Here is a 13,541-nt window from a genome sequence, read left to right as displayed (position 1 = left end):
CGTCAACACACATTTAAGACACTATGAGGGAATACAGCAGTTCAGATAGTAAGAAGGCAGGAGGATGGACAGCACCCCACTGACCCTCGTGGGCCAGCCTCTGTTGCCACTGCGGCATGGAGGGCCAGAGCCAGGATCCTTATGGGTGCCTTCCCCTGAGGAACCAAACAGGCTCCTTCCCACAGCACCTTGCTGGCCAAGTGGCACAAGGAACACACCAAGGAGGCAGCCATAGAATAGAGGAGCGCTGTCTGAGGGCCCAGAAGGGACAGTCTGGAGACAGAGGCTTCAAGGGCCTCCGTTTGCTCTCAGCTTCTGCTGGGATATTTGCCTCCTCAGCCTGGTCTGTGATCCTGCAAGTCCTGAACTGCCTCACTGCATGGGATCTGGTGTCAGACCAGAACATGATAATTCTGCTTTTGCTAGCTGTGGGGAGAGGCAATGTTGTTTTAAAAAAAGTTTAAAACAACTTAAAATTACTGGACACAATTCATGGGCAAGCAAGTTAAAATGATGTAACTCAGGACAGATCCTGAAGCTGAGGCTCCAATATTTTGGCCACCTCATGAGAAGAGAAAACTCCCTGGAGAAGACCCTGATGTTGGGAAAGATGGAGGGCACTAGGAGAAGGGGGCGACAGAGGATGAGATGGTTGGATAGTGTTCTCGAAGCTACAAACATGAGTCTGACCAAACTGCGGGAGGCAGTGGAAGACAGGAGTGCCTGGCGTGCTCTGGTCCAGGGGGTCACGAAGAGTCAGACACAAATAAACAACAACAAACTCACCCTTGTTTTTAACCACTCACCAGAGGTGACTAGGAATTCCACCCCTGGGAGTGAGAGATTGCTCAGCCCCTCCTCCCACAGCCCTCATCGAATCATAGAGTTGGAAGGGACCCAGGGTCATCTAGTCCAGCCCCCTGCAATGCAGGAATCCCAGCTAAGCATCTATGTCAGACGGCCATCCAACCTCTGCTTAAAGACCTCCAAGGAAGGAGAGTCCACAGCCTCCCGAGGGAGATCATTCCCCTGTCAAACAGCTCTGACTGTCAGGAAGTTCTTCCTGATGTTGAGTCGGAATCCCCTTTCTTATAACTGGAAGCCGTTTTTTAAATGGCGGGCACTGGGCAGGAAGTGGGGAAAGCCCTCACTTCCCCACCCAGCAGAGAAACCAAGCGGGCTGCCAACAGAGGCATGGGCACTCTGCCATCTCCTGGCTGCCCACTGCATTTCCACAGTGAGAGTGCTCCCTCCTTTGTTTCCAGTGGGTTGGTGGTGGGGAGAAGGCACAGCCCTTCCTTCTGTTGCCCATCAGCTGCACAGCAGGCACATCTCCTGCGCATCTAGTGTAGAAACACAGCGGGCGAAAGGCAGGGAGTGATCCATGCCTCCAGGCTGCTTCTGTGTCAGACACCCAGGACAGGCCTTTGGCTCCTGTGCAGCCGGCACAGAGACACAGCGAGCTGGTGGCAAAACAACAGAGCACTTCTATGCTGCACATGCAGGAGTGATGCAGTTTCGTGTGCTCAGTGAGGGGGGAAAGCAGCGGCAGGAGGAGCAGAGGAAGCATGAAGTGTTATGTAGTGAAGTTTCACCCTGGGCCAGCAGGGGGATACTGTATATAGTTTTCACTCAGGTCTCTAGATAGTTTTCACTCAGGTCCACGTCAGTTATTTTAGGCGGGAAACGCTGGGCTGTTGTTGCTACAATGTTGACAGCCGGCTGCCTATAAAAGCAGGCCGGCTGAGCTGTTTGCAGTCAGTTCTATTCCAGCTTACAAAATAAAGAGCTACTTGGAGAAATCGCTGTGTCGTCTGCTATGTCAACCCACAACTTAACATGAAGGCTGGCATGTTCTCCCCTCAGGGCTGGCCTGGAAGGTGCAGCCAGTGGATAATGTGGCACCTTGGCTGCGCACTGCAGGGCCCAATCAGACACATGTCACACCATGCCGGAAGGAACCTCAGCGGCTGCCTGTCAGCTTCCAGGACAGGTTTAAGGCTTTGGCTCTGAGCTACAAAGCCCAAAACAGCTTGGGATCAAGTTATCTGACAGATCACCTCTTCTCATAGTGCCCCATTCAGTCACTGCAAAGGGCTGAGGAGCCCCTTAACTGTACGCCATTGTGGAGAATTGTGTTTGGTGGTGACCGGGAAGAGAGCCTTTTCTGTGGTGGCTCCCTCTTTGTTGGAATCACTTCCCAATTGAATGCAAATGGGCGGTAAAACTATTGGTGCTATGGTGCCTTCACACCAATGTTCCCAGGTCCTTGCAATGTTTAGTTCCAGAAATGGCATTATGTTAATTTGCCCTGTTGTTGCATTTTATTTTTTTAAGTTTTTAAATCTTTTGATTTTCGATATTTTTATTTGCTTAATAGACTGTGGCATTCTTGCTGATCTGTCTTGAAATGCCATATGACAGGCAATCTACAAACAGCTAACTAAACTAACATTTTAGTTGGAGAGGCATTTTACGCACCATCTGCTCACAAGCGTGGATTCTCACCACCCTTGGGTGGAATGAAGTGCCATTACACCCCAATAAAGTCACATCTCCAACGCTGAGTCTGAACTTTGTCCTGTGAGCAGCGGTGTAGGAACTTTGCAAGTGGGCAGCAATAAGAGGCAGCCCAGGCGCCCAGGGATCCATCCCACAGAGCAGGGAAACCAAAGTAATTAAGAAGCAAATGCACAGCTCCCTCCCTCCCAACCTCTCCTCTCTGCCTGATAAACCCAGGATTATGGGTTTAGGAGACTAGGAAATCCAGAAGCAAACAGCTGGTGGGTGGTAAACTCCTTGAGGCATCAGGAAAGAGAGAGGGGTGTTGCTAAGAAACTGCAGCCTGGGCAAGGCTGGGGATCACAGCAGAGACCACTGCCACTGCCGCCACTTTTTCCTTGTCCCTAAAAAAGATGGCATAGGAACACAGGAGAAGGGCACAAGAACCTGCCTTCTACCAAGCTCAGGGCCTGTCAGCAGCAGCCTTCCCCACCCAGCTGGACTACAACTCCCAACAGGCTGTGCGGTCCTGGGCTGATGGGAGTTGTAGTCCAAGCCACCTGGAGGGCACCAGACTGGACAAGGACTAGCAGTGCCTCTCCAGGGTCTCAGACAGGTGCCTCTTCCAGGCCTACCTGGAGACCCAAAGTGTGTGCTCTACCCACTGAGCTGACTACCGCCCTTCCCTTACGGCAGGGGCAGGGGTGTCGTGACGCTCTGGGCACTGCCGGACTCAGTACAAGGCAACCGGAGTCTGTCTTAATCGTATGTAAATGTACAGTCTGCATGGTTAGTTAATATGTTGCTGCCCCTTTAAGCAAAAGCCAAGCCGCTCTCTCTGAAAAGAGAGGGAAGCCTGGACTAGAAGCAGACCCCGGGTCCATCTGGCTCTGTGCTGCCTGCTCTGACTGGCAGTGGCCTTCCAGGGTCTCACACAAGGGTCTCTCCCAGCCCCACCCGGAGATGCTGAGGATGGAACCTGGGGGCTTTCTGCATGCAGGACAAGTGCTCTAACGCTGAGCTATGCCCCCACCACCACCGCCCCAGGACAGTCAAGTTTTAGGCCTCTGTTCAATTGCACAAACAGCTCAGCAAGAAAGTTAATTTGTTCCCCTCTTCCTGCTTAGAGCCCAGGCTGCAAAGGTGTGTTTTTGAAAAGGAGCCAGGTGGACAGGATGAGGGAAGACTTGAACTTGGAACAAAGGCTTAGGACAGGACTCACTGAGAGTGTCTGCTTCACAATGTGATTTATTGTGTTGCACACTGTCTACATGTTTATTAATATGATAACGCTCATTTCCTTACCCACTACATTACATTAATTTTCAATAGTTGCGGGAACTCTCCCTTTCTCTGTGCTTCTGTAGGAACATACTAACCCAGCCCTTGCCGCTGGCACCACTGGGGGGGGCAGGGCGTGGAGGGTGCTCATCACCCTCCACACTCCCCCAGCCCTTGCTGCAGAGCCAGAGAGGACATGACGGGATCTCTGTGGAGGGGGGGTGGTTTGCACCCCCCACACACCCCAGATTGTGTGCCCGGGACCACCCCCTGCCCATGCTATGCCCCTTCATAGGACTGAAATTTGTTTCTTTCTTAAGAAGACCAACTGACATATCTTTTTTTGCAGATTTTATTTTGGATCTCCAAAAGAATGGACATCAATGACAAGGACAGGATATGTCCCACAGAGTCCACAGAGCGACTCTGAAGACCTATTTTCATCCTTGTGAACCAATTTTGCCTTCAGGCCCTGGCATCAGTGATGATGGGCTAGTGATGGGACTGAAAACTGAGATGTCCTCAGTTCTTTATCCAGGTCTTCTATGTCACCTCTTTTGGTGCTGCGCTGCTGCATGAATCAGCTGATCTGTGGAATAGCATGGGGGCAAAGACACAGCCTTTTGGTGCCCCGATGCCCTGTGGATCACCTTGCTTGTGCAGCACCAAAAGACGCACATCTTTAATCCATGCTTTTTTTAAAAAAAAAGTGTTGTTGAATAATAAAAAAATGGAACTAGATATTTTGTTTTGGTGCCCACAACCTGGTTTCCAGGAGCCATGTGGTGAATAGCTTTTAAATCCCAGTTTCTAGCACTGATCCTGAATCATATCAATGGGAAGAAGGGGGCAAGAGAGTATATCTGGACCATCTGTAGACCTGTGTAGCCTTTCAGAACCACAGAAAGAAATGGCCCAACAAATACTGGGATAAGAATCAGGGCATTTTCCATAGCTGATGGAAACTTGGGGCAAATCCCACCATTACAGATGGGTATCAATCTATAAAACCAACAGCCAGTCCAGAAGACCTACATTTCCATCCCCCTCCATTATATAAAGAAGTAAAAAAGCACCTATATTAAACGTTGAAAGGAAGGGGTGACAAACTGATCCCCCCCCCTTTGACCCAGCCTGAAGGCATAGTTCAGATCTAAATAATAAGAGTAAAATCCGGGTAAGCACTGGAGAGAGTCCAAAAGTTGCTTATGGAAGATGCTAATGCAATCGTGTATTATGCAATGCAGCAGGCACAGTTTGTCCCACAGAGTCTTTGTTTCTGTGCTGGATGAATGGCCATCAGTCCACCATAAAAGTCTCCCTCTATTTTTGCCCTCTAAGTACACAAAGTTTTTGGTCTGTTTTTCAGACAATGACATTATACCATTTTTGTACACTTAAACCCTTTACCTCTCTCCAATTTCTAGCTATCAGTATTCTTGCTGCCATTAATAAGTCACCAATTAAATGTTTATATAATAACCCTAGGTTGTTTCCACTGAATATGTCCAACAATACTATTTTGGGAGGTTTTCTTTCTTCTTCTTTAACAGGTTGCCCCAGTATTTTTTATTAATTCTACAAAGATCTCCTCCTAGATGTCACACAACTGTGATGCTTATGATGCATTCACATTCATGATGCTTTTAAAATATAGAATCATAGAGTTGGAAGGGACCACAAGAGCCATCTGGTCCCAACATGGGGCTCAAACCCCTGACCCCGGGGTTAAGAGTCTCATTCTCTCCCAGCTGAGCTATCCCAGACATGTATCAAGCCTCTTTAGTCTACCCTTTTAAAGTAGTGGTGTTAACCTGGACTGATCAACTCCAAAGTGTACTGATGGCCCAGAACAATCTCCTGACATAAAGAGCTGTGCTGGAGACCCCAAATAGGTCATTGCCTTTTAGTCTACCTGTTGACAGATGCCCTCAGCGAAGGGCTCGGTGCCATTCTCTACCAATGCCATGAAGCCAGCTGAGATACTGGCTATGGGTCAAGGACATTAGCACCAGGACAGAAAACGTATCACAAGCACTCAGGAAAACTGGAGTTCCGGGCCTTGCAGTGGATGGTCGCAGAGAGGCTCCAGAGCGATCTCTATGACTTATGAGACGGGCTTGTCCCACATGTGGGAGCTGGCACTGCTACAGGTGCCACACAATGCCCGTTCTGCATTTGAAGGTGCTCAGTCGCTTCATGTGGCAGGACCTGCACTCTGGGACTCCCTGTGCTCTTCTTGACACCTGCTGGAACATTCCTGGTCAGATAAGCTGACTCAGCTGCTTAGAAAGTTGAGGTGATTTTAATCTGTCTTAGTATTTTAATTTTTGTATGTTTTATAGTATGGTTGTGATTTTTCCTCGATTATATTGTTTTATCTTTTTGTAAACTGCTTTAAGGTTTTTTACAATCAAGAAGTGAATAAATTTTATGAAATAAATGAATTAATATTATGGTCTACAAAAGAGCTTTCCAGACTTTTCATGTTAATGACACACCTTTTAGACATGCATCATTTTGCGACACAGTAATTCAAACCAGAGGTTAAACTAACCCCTTTCCAGTCCCGGGAAGAGTGTGGGAAGCGCTCGTGCAAGACACCTATGACACTGCAGACGACACACTAATGGGTCACAACACACAGTTTGGAAAGCTCTGGCTACAGTGATAACATCGCCTTAGAATATGGCTTTACCTCCACCAGGTATAACGCCACCATTCACTGGCAGGTAGCAATAATGGCTGGTTTCAATTTCAGCATCAAACATCACCCTGGGAAGTCCAAGGTGAAAGCTGATGTCCCTTGGCTAGTGAATCTAAGAGATAACAACTGAAGCTGTCCTCGCAATTTTACAACCTGCAGATAGACAGAAAGAAGACACTGTGTCTTGGGTGTCAGCTGTTACCTGCCAAAGACAAGATACTGTTTTTCCTCACATCTAAAGATATGAGATGCAAACGTTTGTATGAATATTTTGTTTTTCTGTTAATTATGCTGCTTTAAATGTACGTATATTGTATAGTTAACCTTCATATATAATGCTTTGACATTTTGCAATGCTTTATTTGATTTTTTAATTTAGATTGTAAACTGTTTATCATATTTTTTTTTAAAAAAAGAGATAAAGCCGTATAGAAATGATTTAAATAAATTAGTCACTTTTGCCCACACAACACACGTGCATAGTTCTTCTACTGAACCTTAGGCAAGGCACTGAGCTTTTGTTATCTGGGAAGCAGGAAACACACAAAGCCTTGAGAAGCAGATCCAAATGACTCAACTCAGCCCCTCGCTCAGCTCCAAGCCCCATCCTTGCTTTATCAAACTACCACAAGATATGGTGATGGTCACAAATTTGGGGAGCTTTTTTAAAAAGAGAGAGAGAGAGAAGGTCAAAATCAGGGAGAACAGTTCCACCAGTGGTTATGTCAGCCATGGCAGACTAAGAAAAGGTCAAGGCTAAAAGGCAGTATATCGCCAAATGCCAACAGGCACTACCACACTTTGTGGCTACAAAAACATGTTAATTGTATGTCATGTGGGGGGGTGGAACACCAAATTGTGTGCAGCATGATGCTACACATGTTTACTCTGAAGTAAGTTCCATTGAATTCAATAGGATTCACTCCCTACAAAAGTCTGCATAGGACTGGAGTCAGATGGTTAAAATCTGGTTTTCACCATACATGGCGTGGGTTGTTTGAGACATTTGTAAGGGCAAAATGTGCACAACCAGGCCCTTGAAGCAGCCACTATACTAACCTCTCCCAGACTTGGGTCTCCAGCTGTTTTGGACGACAATTCCCATCATCCCTGACCACTGGTCCTGCTAGCTAGGGAGCATGGGAGTTGTAGTCCAACAACAGCTTGAGACCCGCTCTCAAGAGCTTTGAAGAATGCGCTGAATTCTGGGCTGGAAAGAGCATATGCTGTGGATGCAGCACTCCCAGTCCTTGACTTGCTGGGAGGGGTCTCCTTTCCATGCACTCTCCCCCAGGCTCAGTTTACGCCACCCTCAGTTATAAGGTGAGCAGAAAGACCTCTGCCCAGGTCCCCACAGAGTTACTGTCAGCCAGATTAGACAATACAGTGGTACCTCGGCTTACATACACTTCAGGTTACATATGCTTCAGGTTACAGACTCCGCTAACTCAGAAACAGTACCTCAGGTTAAGAACTTTGCTTCAGGATGAGAACAGAAATCGTGCTCCAGCAGTGCGGTGGCAGCGGGAGGCCCCATTAGCTAAAGTGGTGCTTCATGTTAAGAACAGTTTCAGGTTAAGAACGGACCTCCGGAACAAATTAAGTATTTAACCCGAGGTACCACTGTACTAGGCTGGACAGTCTGGCTCGGCAGAAGGCAGCTTCCCAACTCCTAGCTCTGCAACATACACAAACATCTCTTGCTGGGAGGTTTAGTCTGCTAGCGCTGCCAGACTGCTGTGTGCTCTGTCACCGGGTTCCCAGACAGCCATAATTGAAGAGGATTAAGTCACACTAACCCCAGTTCCAAAAATAGGCAATGGTGACCTCACGCAGCAAGAAGGCTCCTGCAGCCAGCAGTGACTCTGTGCAATGCCATCATCAAACAACCTGGGAAGAGATTGGGGGATTGCTCCCCCCAGTCCAAAATACTTCAGGCAAGTGGAATTGCATGAGACCCCTAGTCCACCCCCTGGATTTCTGTATCAAGCACCATAGCTTTTAAGCTCTCTTACTGCATGCCAGGTCCACAGGCTCCGGGATGCTCCTGCGAGATCCTGCAGGAACTTCGGTGGTGTAGCGGGGACCCAGTGGCATAGCAGGGGGGGGGGAGGCCCCAGGTGAAAAAATTTTAGGGGGCGCAACCAGGCACCCATCCACAGGTGTCGGCTTGGTGGCAGGAATTCCTGCCCTGCCCTGGCAAAGGTGGCAGAGCAGCCCATTGGGGGCTGCCACTGCCAAGCAAGGCGCATCCTGGCAGGACCTCTCTCCAGGTGCCTGTCCTTCTCTGCCTGCCTGTCGCTGCCAGAGATCTCTGGTCCCTGCACTAAAAAGAGCTGGTGAAAATGACACCAAAAGCCAGAAAGTGAAGCAGTTGATGGTGTGACATATAGACAGACAGACAGACAGATAGACAGACAGAAACGCAGGCTTACTCAGGATGAACCCACTCAGCCTCAGGGCACAGTGTTTCCATATGGCAGGCATTACAGCCTTTGAGCCTGGAGGCTCCGTTCATTACAATTACAATTATCATAATCACTAGCTTTTGTATCTCGCCTTTCCTTCAAGGAGCTTGAAGTGGTGTACATGATTCCGCCCCCCCCCCCCCGCCGCCACATAATCTTGACAACAACCCTGTGAGCTGATGACTGAGCAGGGGACTTGAACCCTCGTCTCCCAGGTCCTAGTCCAATACCCTAACCACAACACCACACTGGCTTTCTATGCCAGTGCAGCTGCCAAAGCCAATTAAGAACCCAAGGATGGTCTTGCTGGGTCAAATCCTAGTCCAACATCCTTGCTTGAATGCTAAAGGCAGCCGGTCTGTGTTGTTGCCTCACCACCCCCTGCAAACTGGGATTTATGGGGAAATGCCTCTATATATCAGAGAGACCTGTGGCACCTTAAAGACTGAACAGTTTGCTATGGCACAAGGTTTTAATGGGCAAAAGCCTTCGAGTCCTAGGCTTGTTAGCCCTCATGGTATGTTAGGGAGCCCAAAGCCATGATCTCTGTGGGAGCGATAAGGCAGTGTGCACCAGATTACTGCTTGCAAGCAGGAAGGAAGCCACAATAAGCCAAAAAGGTTCATCACTGTGTGCACATGGGGCCAGAATGGCTTCATCAGAAACACCAAGCGGCCACCAGGGTGCCAAACTGGACAAGACACCAGTTTACACAGAAAGAGTGTGAACGGCTTAAAAAAACCTAAATACGCAGTATGCATGGAAAGCAACAGGGAAGGAAGGTTAGGGGTTTTAAGCCCCTCCCCCATGGTAATCATGACCCATTTCAGGCTGGTTATGGCTGCTATCTGTACTATAAGAAAAACTTTATAGGCATGAATGGAGTTTTCCTTCCATTGCAAGAAGAAGGCCTGGTGGAAGTAGGGTGGGGGGAGGCAAACTGAATTGGAATTGCTGGGGGGTGGCGGCTATGATTTAAAACCCATATGCCCTTCCTCCCACACCAGGGTGCCGTTCGGACTGCCCCCTCTCCACCTCCAGGGACCAGGTATTTTACTTTTAATAAGCCACCCACAAAATCGCTAATTGCATTTAGGGTGCTTCGTCTAGCTCGGTCCTTAGCTGAGTTGCTGCAACAACTCTGAGTACAGAATTTATTTAAAAATAACTAAACCACAAAGCAAGGACAGAAGGTCAAGCAATACAAGAGAGAAAGCGCCGCAGGTGTACCTATGAACGCAAGGAAGAGGGGAGCCCATCAAGAGGGCTGTGACTCCCTTCTGGCGAGCTGCCGCTGGGTGAGGCACATGGGCAGGGCCAGATCCGCAGGGCAAATAGGCACCTCAAGGAGAAAAATCATTTTCTGTATTGAAGGAGCCACACCCAGGATTTGCTAAGACCCAAGGTCTCCACTGTCAGATTTGCTAACGAAATCCATTTTCTGTTTACTTCAGCTTCATTCTGAAGTTTCCCTTTGGGGAAAGTGGTAGTGTTGTTTCAACTAAAATGGAGCTTCCCTTATTCATTTAATGAATTCAAAAGATTGTTTTATTTATCCAGCCTTTCTTCGTGCAGGAGCCCAGAGAGGCAAAATGCATCCTTAACAAAACAACCATAAACCCCCACATTGGTGGAGCTTCATGCTCCAGCACCGGGGGGGGGGGGGGCACAGAGAGAAGGCAGGGTGGGGCTGGCGCGCGTCCTGGGGGTGTGGCGCGCCAGCGCAGGTGTGGGTGTAGCGTCCAGCATGGGGGGGCAGCCGCGATGGCACCCCACCGGGATTGCACTGCCGGGAGCGGTGTGCTCCCCCCACACTCCTCTTCCTCCGCCAGTGAATCCCAAAAAAAGAAATCTAAAACTAGTTTAAACATTCTAAAAAGAGTTAAAGCATTCTAAAAATATTTTTTCCTTTAAAAGATTGTCTCATCCAGTGATCTCGGGGTCTTTCTGCTGTCAAATCCCTGGGAACACAGGAATGTTCAAATTCCTCCTGAAAGGCCTCTCCCACAAACCGCAGAGTCCCAGACAGTAGTTCTGGGATCTACTTTGGAATGTAAGAGGCTACCTTGTACTGTACCAGGTCAAATCACTGCTCCATCTAGGTCAGTATTGTCCACACTGGCAGAGAGCAGCCCTTTGGGGTTTCAGATGGGGGACAGTTTCTGCCCTAACTGGCAATGCCAGGGACTGAAGCCACATGCCAGGCAGATGCTTCACCACAGAGCTAGAGCTGATCTGCCAGGCAGTCTTCAAAGTCTGCTGCAGCAGAGGCAAGCAGAAGATAGACCAGGAGACGCCGGGGTTATAAGGAGGGCAGCGAGGGTTTCTGACTCTCAACTGTTTTAACTGTGACAACTATAAAATCACTTCCCACCCACCCACCCCCATTATGCAGCAGAAATGAAGAAAGCTCAGGTTTTCTTGGGCAAAAGGACGGTAAAATCATTTCTGATACAAACCCATATTTGCCAGGCTAGGCACATGCTCAGAGGCTGGGGTGGGGAACCTTTTTCATCCAAAAAGCCACATTCCCTTCTCAGCAACCCTCCAGGACTCCCTCAGAGCAAACCCAGTTCCCTGCCCCTATCGAAGCCAAAGCATAATCTGCAGGCTAGTTGCAGCCAGTGGCTCATCTGCACACCACAAGTCCGAGAAAAGGAGCCTTGTGGTTGCCCACAGTTAATGGTGTCTCCGCTCCACAGGAGCAGATAAAACTCAGGATGCTGGACTCTTTCCCGTTAGGGACCACAAGGGAAGCAAAGGCAGCTGAATGAGTGGGTCAGGAGGGGTGGATTGGGGAGGCTCTTAAAAGAGGAGCAGTGTGATTTGAATGTGTATACAAAGCCTTAGTCTGACCACTGGGCCATCTAAGATGTCTGTCTACTTCGTGGACAGCTCCAGGGTTTCAAGCAGCCCTAGCTGGCCCTTCATCACCATCATTCCCATCATCCCTGACTTCTGGTCCTGCTAGCCAGGGATGATAGGAGTTGCAGTCTAAAAACAACAGGAGGCCCAAGTTTGGGAAACACTGGTGTAAAGCATAGGCTCTGTCAGTGAGCTGGAGGGCCAAATAAGATTTCAGTCCTCATAATTCTAAATGAATTCTAAATAGGAACACAGTGAATTCTAAATGAATTCTAAATAGGAACACTTGTACAGAGTGAGATCAATGGTCCATCTGGCCAGAATGGTCTATCAACTAGCAGCAACTTCAGTTGGATTTCAGTCAGACAGTCAGATTTCAAGCAGGGCTCATTTTCCTGGAGGCGTCGGGCACTGAACCTGGGAATTTCCATGTGCAAAGCAGACTTGAGCCATGGGGCAAGAGTCCCCTGGAAATTTCTCCTGGGAAATTCATGATGGAAATTCATGGTGGGAGCTGTGCAAAAGGATCATTCTAAAACTATTGGTTTGCCTGTTTTTATACAGGGTTACATATTTTGGGCTATAAACAGAAAATCTAATTGTAAAAATAGCTGTCCCCTCTTGGCCCTGCTGGGAGGAATCCAGTTCACTCTGAATCATCACAAAGCTCATAGACTCATAGAACTGCAGAGTTGGAAGGGACAACGAGGGTCACCTAGTCCAACCCCCTGCATTACTCTATTAATGCAAGAATTTTTTGCCCAATGTGGGGCTCAAAGCTACAACCCTGAGAGCAAGTCTCATGTTCTGCTGACTGAGTTATCCCAGCTCGTCCAAGGGCATATGGACTAGAAGTCCAGAGATCCAAAACACTACCAGGATGCACAGAAAGGTAATTCCAGGACATTCCAGGACTATCTGAAAGATACTGTCACACGCAAGGCAGAGGCACCGTATACAGCAGGGGTCAGCAAACCTTTCCAGCAGGGGGCCGGTCCACTGTCTCTCAGACCTTGTGGGCAGCCGGACTATATATTTGGGGGGGGGGGGAATGAATGAATTCCTATGCCCCACAAATAACCCAGAGATGCATTTTAAATAAAAGGACACATTCTACTCATGTAAAAACATGCTGATTCCCAGACCATCTGCGGACTGGATTTAGAAGGTGATTGGGCCTGATCCAGCCCCTGGGCCTTAGGTTGCCTGCCCATGGTATACAGAGTTACCCTCGCCCACTAGAAGGTGGCAAAATCAGCACAAGGCATCACACAAAGAAGCGTCTAGCAGCAAGCAGCCTCCCCTCTGGGGGCAAGTGCTTTGAGCAGACGGTCTGAACCAGAAAAGCCGGTAAGAGAAGCAGGGTCACTGTCACGTAGAGCGGAAAACAACAGCCGCTATCAGCCTTGTCCAAGAGGACAAAGTTAACTGCCCGGAGGGTGGGGAGCTTTGCTTCAGAAGCAGCGATGATAATGAAGGGAGTGTCTCTCTCAGTACACAAACCCTCCCAAGTGACCCATCTTTGCCCAGGTACTCATGACTCTTCCAGGCTTCAGTTACACTTGCTTCCCAATACCTGCGCACACACCACCTCTGCCCCACCAACTTATTGGCCTCCTTTATACACAGCAAGGTGGGTTTTCTGGGAAATTCTCCTACTTATTTATTTGCCATTGCATTTGTATCCCATCTTTTTCTCTCTGTTTGGCAAAGAGTAA

General features: G+C 48.6%; 1 protein-coding gene across 1 annotated transcript in view; it reads right to left on the bottom strand.

Annotated features, from left to right (window-relative positions):
• CNNM4 (cyclin and CBS domain divalent metal cation transport mediator 4) overlaps positions 1–13,541 on the bottom strand; it is a gene marked incomplete at its 5' end in the record, with an annotated part of 52,512 nt that overhangs the window by 21,842 nt on the left and 17,129 nt on the right. The window lies entirely within an intron of this gene.

The sequence above is a fragment of the Podarcis cretensis genome, assembly GCF_951804945.1.
Source record: "Podarcis cretensis genome assembly, chromosome: 8".
Lineage (NCBI taxonomy): Eukaryota > Metazoa > Chordata > Lepidosauria > Squamata > Lacertidae > Podarcis > Podarcis cretensis.
This window is presented reverse-complemented; position numbering and strand designations above follow the sequence as displayed.